Source organism: Canis lupus, chromosome 21 (genome assembly GCF_048164855.1).
Source record: "Canis lupus baileyi chromosome 21, mCanLup2.hap1, whole genome shotgun sequence".
Lineage (NCBI taxonomy): Eukaryota > Metazoa > Chordata > Mammalia > Carnivora > Canidae > Canis > Canis lupus.
In genome coordinates, this window is record NC_132858.1 from 38,580,269 (window position 1) to 38,595,207 (window position 14,939).

At 35.9% G+C, this 14,939-nt stretch overlaps 1 protein-coding gene across 4 annotated transcripts in view; it reads right to left on the reverse strand.

Annotated features, from left to right (window-relative positions):
• Positions 1-14,939, reverse strand: part of PHTF2 (putative homeodomain transcription factor 2) — a 113,077-nt gene that overhangs the window by 54,830 nt on the left and 43,308 nt on the right. The gene's annotated exons all lie outside the window — the stretch shown is intronic.

Below are 14,939 nucleotides of genomic sequence, written 5' to 3' on the forward strand. Positions count from 1 at the left end.
TGTCCTCAGCACCTTAATTCCCAATGTTCAACAGGACACTGAAATGGATCACTAGCTTATAGTTTTAACTGAGGATTTTCACTTATAGTGTTAATTGAAAATTAGAATCCTGAGAAATTAAAATTATTTCAGTTACTTACAATTAAGAGATGAGACAGAGACCAGAGACAGGCAGAGATATTATGAGGATATTCAGGCAGAGTATTTTCTGACTTATAACATCACATTCCACCCAAAAGTCCTTTTATCTACATGTTTTTAAAAATCTTGTTCCAAGAAATGAGAAACTGAGAATCCAAGATGGTTTAAAGACAGACATGAAGGAGGTAGAATAAAATGATTACATGACTCCATGAGTCACCTTCATTTTGATTATTCTCTCTTATACACTATCTTATTCATACTAATTTTTCTGATCCTTTAAATCTTCTTCTCTTTTTCATCACTTTCCTGTAACTCCTTTCTTATTTTTAAAATCACTTTGTAATATAATTTTCCCTGCAAATTAAAATCTTAGAACACCTAGGCCAAGACACGGACTGAACAACTTACTTATATGTAACCGAAACTGCCATGAGTCTCTATAAAGCAGGATAGATAAGCAATAACCAATTGTTTGGACTTAATGGCAGAGCTGACCTGCTCTAGTTGTCAAGTGACTAGTTGTCCTTTACCCTCTTAAATTCTGAATTCAACTAAACGATCATCTTCTTTAAAATCAGAAAAGGTAAGTACGGGGACACAGATTCCACAAGAGCAATTCTGCTCTAACTTGGTAACTCAGAAAAACTGGGTTTAATCCAATCAAAATTTATTTTAAAAATAAATTTTCTATTTCAATGGCACTGCATATTTTTTAGTGGAACAATAACCCAAACTAATAAAGAACAGGTACCAATATGTTAGTTTTTTTTTTTTTTTTTTTTTTTTTTTACAAAATTTTATTTATTCATGAGAGGCAGAGGGAGAAGCAGACTCCCTGCAGGGGAGCCTGATGTGGGACTCGATCCTAGGACCCCAGTCATGACCTGAGCCAAAGGCAGATGCTTAACTACTGAACCATCTAGGCCCTCCATGTACCAATACGTTTTAATAATCATTTGGGCGGTATTTTGTTTTCATGTACAAAACAATGCACCAAATTTTCTTTTAAAAGAATCATATTTTTATTTCAAGATGACAAGAATATGCACATGGAAACATATGCTCCACAACCTTAACATCAAGGAAAATAAAATAATGCATATGCAAAAGACCAATGAGAAATGCACGTCAATCCTTGGCCTAACCAGGTTTGATGCAATCCCAGCATGGTACTCTATGGCCCCAGGCTTAAAAGGGTTCAGAAAGTCTAATAAATCTTGCAGTGAAGTGGTGGTTAAAAGTGGAAATGCTTTTTGAAGGCTGAGGTATTTGTAAATAGCAGAATGTAACCAAAAAAAACAGGACTGCTGGTGAGGGATATTCCTATAAAAAGGATAAAGATGGTTTTATTTTTTGGAGATTCTGTTGTTTCTTTTTCCTCCAAAAGATTTGGTGGATTAGAGGAAGGACAATTTTTACTGTAATAGAATATGGGATCTTAATCTTTAAAAAAAAAAAAACTAGATAAATGTCACTTTCAGTTACAAGCAATTAAATGTCTCTCCACATGGAGACATCGGTTTTCCTTTGCAGCACACATTTTTTATTTTAAAAATACTACCAGATGGACTCTTCCGTTACATAAGCAAATAGACTACTTTTCTTGAAAAACATTGTGATGGTGCCATGAACCTACATGCAGGTGCTTTACATGGTCATAGCTCTGCTTAGTAATGCATAGGCCATTAACAAATTACTCTTAAATATAAACTCAGACTGAACTGTGTCTGAAAACTGTTTGTTTATTGGGATGTGTGTGTGGTAAGAGGCCTCATGAAATCAAGGTGCTGGCAGAATGCCAGAAAGGACAGGGAAGGAATTCAAAAGACTCCTTCTGATCTATAAAGCCTCATTTGATTCAACGATGAAATCTGTCAAGATAGATCAGAACACCTGTGGCTGAGGTCAAGCTCTTCCCCTGAAAGAAACATGATCTTCTGGTCAATCATTATAGAGCAGGAAAAGAAGTGAAACTTAAACTGAAGAAGAGAAGAACCATCTGCTCAAGACTTAGGGTCAAGGATAAAGAATAACTTGCAGAAGTGTGCTTACAAAATTAAACAAGTAACTCAACAAATTTTCTGAAGGGTCTATTTCTATTCTACCTCTGACACAGAGACACTTGGCAGACTCTAAATCACTTAAACTTGAAATTCTTTCTCTCTCTCTTTTGTATTTCTTCTACATAAAATTAAATCATAAAGCTGAGTTCAATCATAGTTCTCTGCAAAAAATCAGGACAAAAAATTACCTTATTTTTTAAATGACATACAAAAGATTAAAGGAATCCTGGCAGTAACATTTGTCTAACAGAACAGAAATTTTAAATCAGATAATATATTCTTCTACTGAGAAAAGAATATCATGTAATATTTTGGCATCTTCCATATTTCAGTTACTCCTAACTATTCTCCCCTGCCCCCTACAATGCCTCCACTATTTGGATGTCTAGAAAAGTGCCCAACATTCTATGGAAACAAAAGGATGTATATACAAATAATGCTGTGTTGGCAGGCAGATTTATAAATACCACGGTAATTAGTGTATGAGTAGTTCTATGGCTTTCCGGCCATATTCTTCCTGACGATCTGTTTCAAGGAGTGAAAAACACTGTTTCTCTCATATCATGAGAAAAGACTCTGAAATCTTGATTTACTTTTGATGTGCAGGCAACAGTTTTGTACGTATTAAGGAAGTTCATTCTCAGGTTCCTGGCTATGGTAAGCAATTTTATTAAAACTCTGGTTATTGGGCAGCACCGGTGGCTTAGTGGTTTAGTGCCGCCTTCAGCCTGGGGTGTGATCCCAGAGACCCGGGATGGAGTCCCACGTCGGGCTCCCTGCATGGAGCCTGCTTCTCCCTCTGCCTGTGTCTCGGCCTCTCTCTCTTTCTCTCTGTGTCTCTCATGAATAAATAAATTAAAAACCTTAAAAAAATAAAACTCTGGTTATTACTCCCTCAGATGCCATGAACACCATAAGCCTCCAGGGTACTCTTACTCAACCAGAGAGGACCTATAGTCAGCTTTTTTCTTTTTTTTAAAAGCCTGGTCCCAGACTAAACACTTTACCCTCTACAAATTCATTGTGTATCTTCAACAGCAGGTCTCACAATCCTATGTTGATCTCTTCCAATACTTCCCATAATGACAGTAAGGACAGTTCTAAATTCCCTTCCCACAGGCTTTAATTCCTAATGACTGTGAGCATTATTACCCCTCCAGGCAGAACACCTAGCCAACTACTTCAACTACTAAGATTGAAGCCACAGATGCAAATATCTTTATTTGCTGTCTTTTCTATCTCTAGTATCTTCCTCAACTATTATTTCTAGTATTGTTTCCCTTCCTTCTGTTTTTATAAATGAACTTTGCACCTTTACAGAGGTTAAGACTGATTAAAAACAAACCAAAAAAACAACTGAAGGAACAGCATCCTGAAAGTGGTAAAAATATTTTTTGAAAGGAAAAAAATGAGAAGAAATTGAGATATTATAGTAATACCACATGAATTAAAACGGAATTAAATGAATACTATAGACACTTCCTGACATACTGAAGACTCTCATAAAAGGAAAATGTACATAGTATAAATCTGAAATTAATATAGCTAATGTTACTATTACGTATATATGTAAATATATATAGTAGGTACTTAGAAACATGAAAACCATTAACAGAAATTATCTAAAAGAAGCACACAAGAGAACAATTCTGTTACTTTCTTCTTTGTATTCATTGATACTGTACCATTCCCCACCCCCAATAATAGATATGTACAACTTTTATATGATTCTAATCCAGGTCTGGTGGACTCCAAAGAAATTTGAACTATTTATCTAAGAAATTAATGTTTCTGTCACTAAATAATATCTTTACAGGGAATCATCATCGACCTCTACCTATCATCAGCCTAATTTTTTACCTTTCCGTACACTAAGACAAACAAAATGGGGAAGGGGAGGGAGAGGGAAGGACAAAGGAAACATCAGGAATAAGGAGAAAGGACTGGTAGATAGAAAAAAAGACTTTGTCTCAGTGTCGACCAGAATCAGGCTTCTGAGAAAAAAAAAAATTGTAACGAATATGATGGTATCAAATGTACAAATGTTAAAACCTAGATAATTATATGGTGAAATGGGAAACATATATCACTAAGGAATTCCAGAAAAGAAATGTTTGAAAAACAATTTGAAAAGCTACTCTTAGGTAATCTGATTACGGCTTAGGTCATCACATTCAGAACAGCAGTGGTTCAAATAACAAGAGGCTAAAGAGAAGGTGTCTTGCTTCAAAAAGGTAGTTACCAATAGTTTAATTAGATTAAGTGCTTAAATAAAAGATTTAGAGTTCACAAATGTAAATGTAAGCAGGGCAAATGGAAGCCCAGATTTGCACACATATTTTAAGCACCTCTTTTCCTTAGTGAATGAACAGACAGACCATAATATTATATATCAAAGTCCTAATTTTTCCTACTTCTATCATGCTCAGTTTCATTTTTTAGAACCTCATTTCAGAAACTCTAAAAAAAAAAAAAAAGAAAAGAAACTCTAAAAAGCAAGCTATTAATTCTCACAAACATCAAATTTAATTCAAAAAGTTAACACAGAGCCCAAATCCCTTCTGAGCTTGGCTCACTCATTAAATATCAGAGGCCAATCATGTGCCAGGACAAATATAGTCTACCTTTGGTAGCAAGAGCCTGTGTTAAAAGCATGACAAGGATACCCTCAAGGCAAGAAGCTAAAGAATCTCTTAAGACAATTTCTCCTTAAAACAAAACCCAAAAAACAAAAAAAGCACATAAAAACAGAGTTGCCTGTAACCTTGCTGATTCTTCCCATCTCTAAAGTGACAGTAAATATATTCTATTTTTTCTGTGACTATATTTTTATACATACATCATCAATTATAAGACCCTTATAGGTAAAGGTCGTGTTTCTTTTATACCTATGACAAGTCCCATATATTTTTAAAAAGATATTATTTATTTATTTGACAAAGAGAGAGAGAGAGAGAGAATACAAACGGGGAACATGGAGGAGAAGCAGACTCCCTACTGAGCAGGGAGCCCGATGCCAGGTCTCCATCCCAGGACCACGGGATCATGATCTGAGCCCAAGGCAGATGGTTATCCCACTTAACCACCCTGGCACCCCAGACAAGTCTCATATTTTAATAGTGATTTAATAGCTGTACAACCAAAGATAATTTTTATCTTTGAGTCTTTTCTTTTTTTATAAAAATAGAAGCTACCAATCAGAAAATACCCTTTGTTATATTTGGAGTGTTGGTTTTTAATCCTTTGTTCTTATTACCTCAGTTGATTGGCTTTTAATGTTTACTGACAGGAGTAGAAAAGACCCTGGACTATGCAAGAGAAGTGGATTTTCATCCTGCCTCCATCATGACTAGTCTTATGTTACTGGCAAGTTTCTTGAGTCTGAGCATCTGTAAAATAGGGAGAATGAAACATACTTCACAGAACTAGAATGTAAAAAATATGTCTCATATGCCGTTGGTGCTCCTTAAATAGTAGTTCTTTCCTTTCTTGTAAATCAATCTCTCTAAGCCTTAATACCTCATTTCTAAACTGATAAAATTGAACTATACTTAATTTTTATTTATATTCACTAAAGATGATTTGGATGGCCAAAATTTTTTTAAAACTTTTAATTCCAAAGTATAACCCTCAAAGCTTATCAAATAGGTTTTCACTGTTCTTTGTCCATAACTACCGCCATTCAAACAGATTTCTCTACTGAATCCCTGGCAATATCTATGAGTCCTCAGAACTGCTCCTAGAGAGCTTTGTTTCTAACTACTACCTTGAAATCAATTCCCCTTACTTCTCCATTTATATGCTCACCTATCGCCTATTCTATTCTCGTTTCTTCACAATGTTCTATTTTCATCAACATACTGCCCAATGTTTCTGATTGCCCATTGTGCGTGTCCAAACGCACCCCCCCCCATGCCTACAGAAGTCACTCAAGTGACTTTAATGATGAGGAACAAATGAGGAAGTTGAATCACTTAATTATAGGATATGAATTATGAATTAGGATGATGTCACACAAAAAAAGTGTGGTCCGCGGATGGGGAAAGAGCTAGTGACTCTTCTGAATGTATAACAACTACCAAATCATTTAACCAAATCTTTAATTCTTCTGAATCAATCTTTTCTTAGAACTCTAAAAAACATGAAATGTTAAATCACAAAAGCCTTTTAATTTAACCATTAAAACATTCCTCTACAGTTACAGTGCTATTTGGAGGAGGGGATGACATGGGTAAGTAGTCAAAGTTAAGATACCTTAATTGGAGAAAGAAATCTAAATCATGAAATAATTATGAATAATTATAAGAAAAGAGTGTTTTTGTAGCCTCTTTGCTTCAGCTGCTCTTTATTTCTTCTATTAGTTATTAGCAGAATCATATAATCAAAAGTGTTAACTAGAGAAAAGTAAAAATAAAACTTTTTAAAAGATTAAAATCTTTGTGGGGGGAATACATATCTAGCTAGCCTCTGACATTCAGACAGAAATATCAAAGTCTGAAAACATCATCTTATAGATACTAAAATCTAGGTAATTAGCAAAGATTCCATTAATTATAAATAAAAATGGTTAAAGCCATTTAAAAATGTTCCCACATATTCTGTCAATTTATGCATCATCTAAAATTACACCCTTTCCTGCATTAACCCTAAGACTAGTGTATTACAGGTCCATACATATAATCAAATCATGAATCATGACCAAGTTCCTATCGCCTAGGGAAAACCAGTTAATGGTATAGTAAAACAATGACTCAAGTTTAGAAAAAAAGTCTAGAAGAGTGTTCTTTAATTCAACAAAAAGAAACAATTAAGTTAGAGCCTGCCCCTAAGAAGTGCCAAATCCAAAGGAAAAAAGTTAGAGATTTACTTATAATTCAAAGCAGAATCAAGTAAGCACTTTTGTACTATACAAGTGAGAGATGGTCTGGAAAACAGTAGTGTTTGTGAAGTAAATACACAAAAATAGGAAACAAACTGAGTATGTGGGCTTGGGGAAGAGACAGAAATGACAACCTCTGGCTAAGTACCTAGGACTGCACTGGTATCATTAACCACGACATGGAATAAAAACAAGATTTGGGGCGTGGGGGGCGGGAGGGGAAGAGGCTGTTGAAGTTCTAAGCCAGCTAGGAATCAGGGCTAGAGTCAAAGAATTGGGAAGGTATGAAAACTGGAACTCAGGAGCAAAAACTCGGCGTTTGGATGATCTGTAGTTAATGATAATCTAGGGAAATAGAAATGATTCAGGAGATCAAGGACAAAATATTAAGAAAGATAAATATCCACTGGGAGAGGAGATGTATCAAAGTCAGGTTAAGAAGACTTAGAAAAATTAGACAAGAAGGAAGAAAAGTGGGACAATAAACTATAATAAAAGCCAAAGGAGGAAAGAGTTTCAAGAAAGGAAGTAAAATTAGAGCTGAAAATACTGAAATGTTTTGAGATGCTTAGGTAGTTAAACATGTTCATGTCAAACAACCTTGATCTCATTTAAATAGGGGGCAAAGGCATGAGCCAAGATATAGAAGTTTGGAGTTTGGAGAATGGGGGACAATAAAAAAGTCTACTGGGTGATGATTGTATTTTTCCCTATACCACTGAGACTAGAATCAGGAAGGGAAGAATCAAACACATGCCTGTATACCCTGCCACCAGATACCTACACTATGCTAGGCATGATGCCATGCAACTGACAAGGTGCCTCAATAAATCTTCCAACTGTATAGTGTCCTTTGCCTTTCTTCTGCCTTTCCTGAACAATCCAGTGCTAATGTCATTAGGGCAGAACCACAGGGGCCTAAAGCAGGGTGTCAGAGTGTCTGACACATGGGTGTGGCTAGGTGTGAGGTATCAGCCCAAGTGGGGTATAAAGGGGGCCTTGTGGGCTATGGGGACTCAGAGCCTGAGCATGGTGAGAAAGGTAACCACATTTTGGGACAACCCAGCACAGAGAGGGTATTGAAATCTATGCATGGTGAGGAGGACATTCAATTGGAGAATATCCTAATGGGGGGTGTCAGAGCCCAAGAAAGATGAAGAGGTCTAGAATAAAAAGTGTGAATGGGATGAAAAGGATATCCATATATAGAATGGGATGGCAAATGAGATGAGAGTCTGGTAACACAGGTGGATACTGATGTCTTGATAGTCTGAAAATGTTCACCCCTGTTTATTCAGAAATCTCTACCTATAAAGCTATTAAAGAAATAAAAGATTAGTTTGATGACATGAATACTATATGTAAACAGGAAGGGTTTAAAAATTAAATTATGGCATATTTATACAATAGAATATTATGCTTATTAAAATTTTGTTTAAAAGGATATTCAGTGATTGAAAAAAATATTTTTGGTATGCTACATGAAAACAAGATAGCAGAAAAACTAAATACAATATGATCCTAATTTTGTTGGGGGAAATTCACAAGGTTAACAGTAGGGCAATTGTGTGACTTTATATTTGCCTGCATTTTTCACTTTTCCTATGATAGACATTACTTAAAAAAAAAAAAAGATTAAAAAAAAAGATTTAAGAGAGCAGTGATAAGGGGAAGGGGTAGAGGTAGGGGAGACAGAATTCTAAGCAGACTCCGCGCTAAGTATAGAGTCAGACCAGGGGCTGAATCCCATGACCATGAGATCATGACCTGAGCTGAAACCAAGAGTCAGATGCATAGCCAACCCAACGACACCACCCAGATGCCCCAACATGTATTACTTTTAAATCATGATAAAATATCAAGAGAAAATAAAAGCTAATATGGCAGTAATATCAAGTGTTAGGCACTGGGCTAGATGCTTTTGAATACATTTCCTTTTTTTTTTTTTGAAATGCCCAGGTGAGTGGTGCTGAAGAGTGAAGTAGAAGTAGGTAGAGCATCTTTTTTTTTTTTAATTTATTTATTTATTCATGATATATATATATATAGAGAGAGAGAGAGAAAGAGAGAGAGAGAGAGAGAGGCAGAAACACAGGAAGAGGGAAAAGCAGGCTCCATGCCAGGAGCCTGATGTGGGACTCGATCCCGGGGCTCCAGGATCGCGCCCTGGGCCAAAGGCAGGCGCCAAACCACTGAGCCACCCAGGGATCCCCCTGAATACATTTCCTCATGGAAAAGTGCTGGGTGCTAAGGAAGCAATTGCCACTGCACAAAACCAATTTCATTAAGTATCATTATGAAAATAAAGTTTTTCCTATGAGTTATAGAATGGAAATCTCAGCTAAGAAGTTATACCTTAATTTAAAAAAAAAGTTATACTTTAATAACAAAACTGTCAAGTCTATGACTGTAAAAGTGCAGAGAGACATCTACATTCTAGGATATAAGGGGGGGACAATGAGTTAAAGAACCAAGATGCTAATATATACCAAGTGGCCCAGAAAACAGCAACATTCTAATGGGACTCTTGTGGCAGAAGGGTAACTTCAACTGCATCAGGTGGTGATGGAAGGAATTCAAATGGTTCACATAGGAAAGGGGGGGAAGGAGGGAAGGGAGCCCAGTAAATGGTTACATGGTGGAACTGAGAGAACTCCAAGTTCTGGATGGCCAAGTTCTTAGGCCATCAGCAGCTTTTTGGCCTCTCGAGCAACCATCAGGAACCAGCCATATGAGATAAAGAAGTTGCCATGGACAAGTCCCCTCTGATTCCTGTTTTCTGTGCCTCCCTAGTTCCCAAGAGATTGAAAAGATAAACCTTCAGAGATTTACTAGATACAGTGTGATTTCAGGGGTCCCTTAATAATCTTCAAATGCCAAGCCCCCTCTTTAAAAGGACATAATCTTTAAGATTAAAAAGCAAGTACCTACTTGATTCAATACCTGTCTCTCATTTATACTTAAGTAAAATCATTCACTGAGCATGAAGAACTGGTATCCTGAAGGCCTGCTATTCTGTGAGGGGCAAGGTGGAGAACCAGGTCTGCGTCATCTGATCCTGCACACACCCCTCTTTCATAGTGATCCAAAGCTAGACAGCTGACTCACGGTGAGCCAATCAGATTCTCTCCCCATTACTAATGTCAGATGAACAAGACAGACAGAGACGGTTGGCTAATAAAGAAAAATAAAATTAAAACAACAAAGCCTTACAGACAAGTTTCTAGAAATTCTCCTGCTAAGGGGCTCAACACAGGACTGCTTTTTGCCTTTCCTTCCCAGGTGTTGGCTGTTGCTGTTGGCGCAGTTGACGTGCGTAGTGAAAAGTAGAAGCAGAACACGGTGGTGTTTTTTCCTAGCCCAACTTTAATGAGAACATTGCTGTTAATGCAAACCAACACCACTCTGCATAATTTAAGAAGATTGTTTATTTTCCAACTTGCTGGTACATGGCAGTACATTCTCAGTGGATTTATTAATCAAGGTACTGCCCAATTAATAACCTTTCTCAAGAAGGCATCTTGGCAAAGATAATTTAACTTCTGCTTTTCCACTTAACCTAATCTGGCATCATGAATTATGAAGACCTTCCTTGCTAATGAGGAAAAAAAGATCATTAGTGGCTTTTATCAATCACATGAAATAATTCAAATGTATTTTACTTCATGAATTAAACAGAGGGTCAAAACACTTTATCCAGGGTAAATGCTAAAATTCTATTTAATAAAGTTATAACATTAATCCTCAGGTTTTAAAGCTTTTATGGCCAAACTCTTAAAATTTAACATTACTTAATAATTATTTGAATTTTTGAGTAAATTTTATCTCAACAATTTATTAAATAAAATTTGATTTTGTTAAAAATAGTCAAATTATTAAACTATTTTAAACAACTTTTTAAAATAAAGCCCTACCTAGTCCAAGAAAAGGTTTTCACTGACAACACAGGTCATGTAGCCAAACATGCATTTATGAAAGTTGATGTACTCAGTTAAGTAACACTGACCAAAACCAAGCTAGTCAGTATACGTGCAAGACTTCCAATAGGCGAGGCAAATACATTCTGGTGAAATCAATAGTCGTATTAACAATCATTGCTGCTTCATTTACTGAACATTTGCTGTTTCTTCACATACTGCAGTCCAGGCAAGGAACAAGACACAAAAGGCATTTAATGCCATTACCTACAACTATCTGAGTGCCCCACAGCCAGGGGAGGAAAAAGTGGCAGAAGAAATAGGCCAGATTTGGCTGTAAAGTTGGGAGTGGCATCACTATCAGTTAAAGCGTATAGAATCTGTAGTCTACTGCCCCTGGGTTTAAATTCTGGCTCTATTGTGCATTCTCTGTGTGGCCCCAAGCAAACTATCAGACTTCTCTGAATCTTAGTTTCCTCAATTATAAAATCAAGACTATGACAGGAATGCCTATTTCTTAGGCCCATTGTGAAGACTACATGCATGTCAAGTACTTAGGAAAGTGTGTACCACCCAGTAAGTGTTCAGTAAATGTCACCTGCTCTTATTCACCTAGTACAACACCCATGACAGAGGAAGCTCTGGGCCAACTACTTTACGTATACAATGTCATTTAATCCTCATAACAATCCTTGACATAGACAGTGTTATTTCAATTTTAAAGAAAATTTAACAGATCTAGAGAAGTTCTATAACTTGCCCAAAGTCACAAGACAGCAAATGACAGAACCAGATTCAAACAAAAGATGGCTGGCCCCAAGGGCCTTGGTTTTTTTGTCTTTGTTTTAATGCGATTGATTTCTAAGTTATTAAGACTCATGGAGTTATCTGTGTGTGGTACAAATACAAATTGTGTCAACATGAAAGGGAATGTTTATTTTAAAAGCTCTCAGACACTGTGCTGGAATTTTCTCATAAACCATTCATAAGTCAACATTTTCACTTCTATTTTAAAAATCAAGAAATTGAGTCTCAGAGAGAGAGAAACAACATGCTCATGGTCACACAACTTTTAAGATACAGAATTTGGATCCCATCTACAGACACAGATGTTACACAGATGTTGTGTAATCTAACATTACACAATGTTACCTTCCTAAGACAAATCTTAGTTGTCTTTTCTCAAAATAATAGCAATCTGTGAAAACTGCTGTGTCTTAGTAGCAGAAACCACTTCAAACTATTTGTTTAGAAAATAAGTAAACAAACAAAAAGAAAATAAGTAAACATACCACCTATTTCAGATATATCCATTCTTTCACTTGCCAAGATTTGTTTTTAATTAATCACATGCCCAAGAATAGCTATCGTTTTCTCTTTGTATTCATGATTATAATTAAAAGTCCAATTTTATTACACCTTGTGCACAGTGGAGGCTCTAAGCCATCTTGGAAGAGTGGAAAACATTCCCACCAAGGCACCTGAGGTAGACTGAGAGGAAAAAAAGGAAAAAAAGGAAACATTTCCTTTTTATAATGTCCTCTCAACTGTACTGTTTTAACAGGTATTGGGCATGATTTAACCCCAAAAAGCAACTTAATTTAAAGTTCTGTACACCTTGTAAATTCCTTAAAACAGGGTCTCATCAATTTAAGTAAAACCAAAAGGAAAATTCTATAAATGTCTTACTGCATCAAACTATAGATTTTTTAAAAATATTTTATTTATTTATTCATGAGAGACAGAAAGAGAGAGAGGCAGAAACACGAGCAAAGGAAGAAGCAGGATCCCCAGAGCAGCCTGAAATAGGACTCGATCCCAGGACCCTGGGATCATGACCTGAGTCAAAGGCAGACACTCATCCACTAAGCCACCTAGGCATCTCCAAACTGTAGATTAAATATTTATGTTACTATACCTTTTATTGCCCAATCTAAGAAGATGAAGAAATGAACACTTTTGCCAAATGAGATCAATCATTTGATATGTTTTCTTAGATATACCAGAAAGGGGAAAGAAAATTCTATGACTACTTCATCAACTATCATCACACTTTCAAGAAAACGGAGTGCTATTTAATGATAATAGGTAAGATCAAAATAAAAAAAACAAAAACCAAAACAAAAACCAAAACCCCTACAATTCAACTAGTCATTGGCAGAGCTAAAGTAAATGATCAGTAATATGCCAACCAACTAAGATTGATTATTGTTTTTGTGACAAGTAATCACTCTCTTTCCCTTTGATTTTACCTGAAGAGACCTAAATTTAAAATCACAATTCAAAGACTTTATTTCAAGGATGGAGTCAGAATTTTCTGCGAAACCAACACTTCACATGGCAAAGACAAGCATGCCAGTCTCTTCCAGAATTTCTAAAGCTACAGTAATTTTGAAGTAAAATTATAATACCCAAAATAAACAATCAAGGAAAAGAAACATCTATGCAAATTAACCTATGAGACACTACTTCACTCCTACTAAAGTGGCTGTAACCAAAAGGACAAATAATAACATACTGGCAAGGATGTGGAGAAGCTAGAATCCTCATACACTGCTTGTAGGAATGTACGGTGAAGCAGCCGCTCTGAAAAAGTTTGACAGTTATGACCTGGTACTTTTACTCCTACTTACCCGCCCAAGAGAAATGAAAATATATATACATATAAAGATCTCTACATAAATGTTTATGCCTGCATTATTCATAACAGTCAAAAACTAGAAACAATACAAATGTCCATCAATTGTGAATTAAAAAAATGTGGCACAATGGGATCCTACTGGGCAATAAAAAAAAAAAAAAAAAAGAAGTAGTACTCAAACATGCTACAACAGAGGCTGAGTGCAGAGCCTGATGCAGGGCTAGATCTCATGACCCCGAGATCACAACCTAAGCCAAAATTAAGAGTTGGATGCTTACCCAGGCATCCCAGTAAGAATTATTGAATTGGATACTTAAAACAAGTGCATTTTATGGCACTTATTTAGCATCAATAAAACTGTTTTGTAGAAAAAGAACAGCTATATTTCTGTAAAATTTCTTTAAGTAAAAATAACATGACAAGTGTTTAAAGGGAAATACACACACACACACAGATTGATTTGATTTTAAAAATCTAACAATATCAAACTATAGTCTGTTGATATCACAGTATTTGCTTTCAGGGAAAAAATCCTTCTTATAGAAGGATTTATAAGCAATTAAAAAAATGGAATCTAGTCCTATTACATGACCAACTTAAGACATTATCCTCTTTACAAAATGAAATAAAATCAGAAAACCTATATTCACTCTAAAATAATTTGTTTTATTATTTCTTCTTAAAAGCAAGAGAACTGGGATGCCTGAGTTGCTCTGCGGTTGAGCATCAGTCTTTGGCTCAGGGCGTGATCCCAGAGCCCCAAGATCGAGTCCTGCATTGGGCTCCTTGCATGAAGCCTGCTTCTCCATCTGCCTGTGTCTCTGCCTCTCTCTCTGTCTCTGTCTCTCATGAATAAATAAAATCTTTAAAAATAAAAAAATAAAAATAAAAATAAAAGCAGGAGAACTAATTAGTTAGTAAGGGCACAGGACTAAATCCAGCCTCACTACTTACTAACTCAATGACTTCAGTCAAATTACTTTGATTTCTCTGGGTTTTCTCATTTATTATAGTAAAGAGAGATTTCTGAAGAATTTTCCCATTTTTAAACAAAATCTCTCCCCAAACTTTTCCCCCTGAGAATTCATACAACATCTTTATCAGGGGTTTTGTCTGAGAAATAGTATGTATTAAAATTATGGGTAATTTGAAAATAAAAGTAAAAAAAGTGTTGGTATCAGGTAATACTCACTGAAAACAAACAACTTTTATACCACCCAAGATCACAGTTAGAGCCTATCTCTAAAATAACCATAGACTGATTGGGACCCAGCCAGATAGAAGGCCCTCACCCC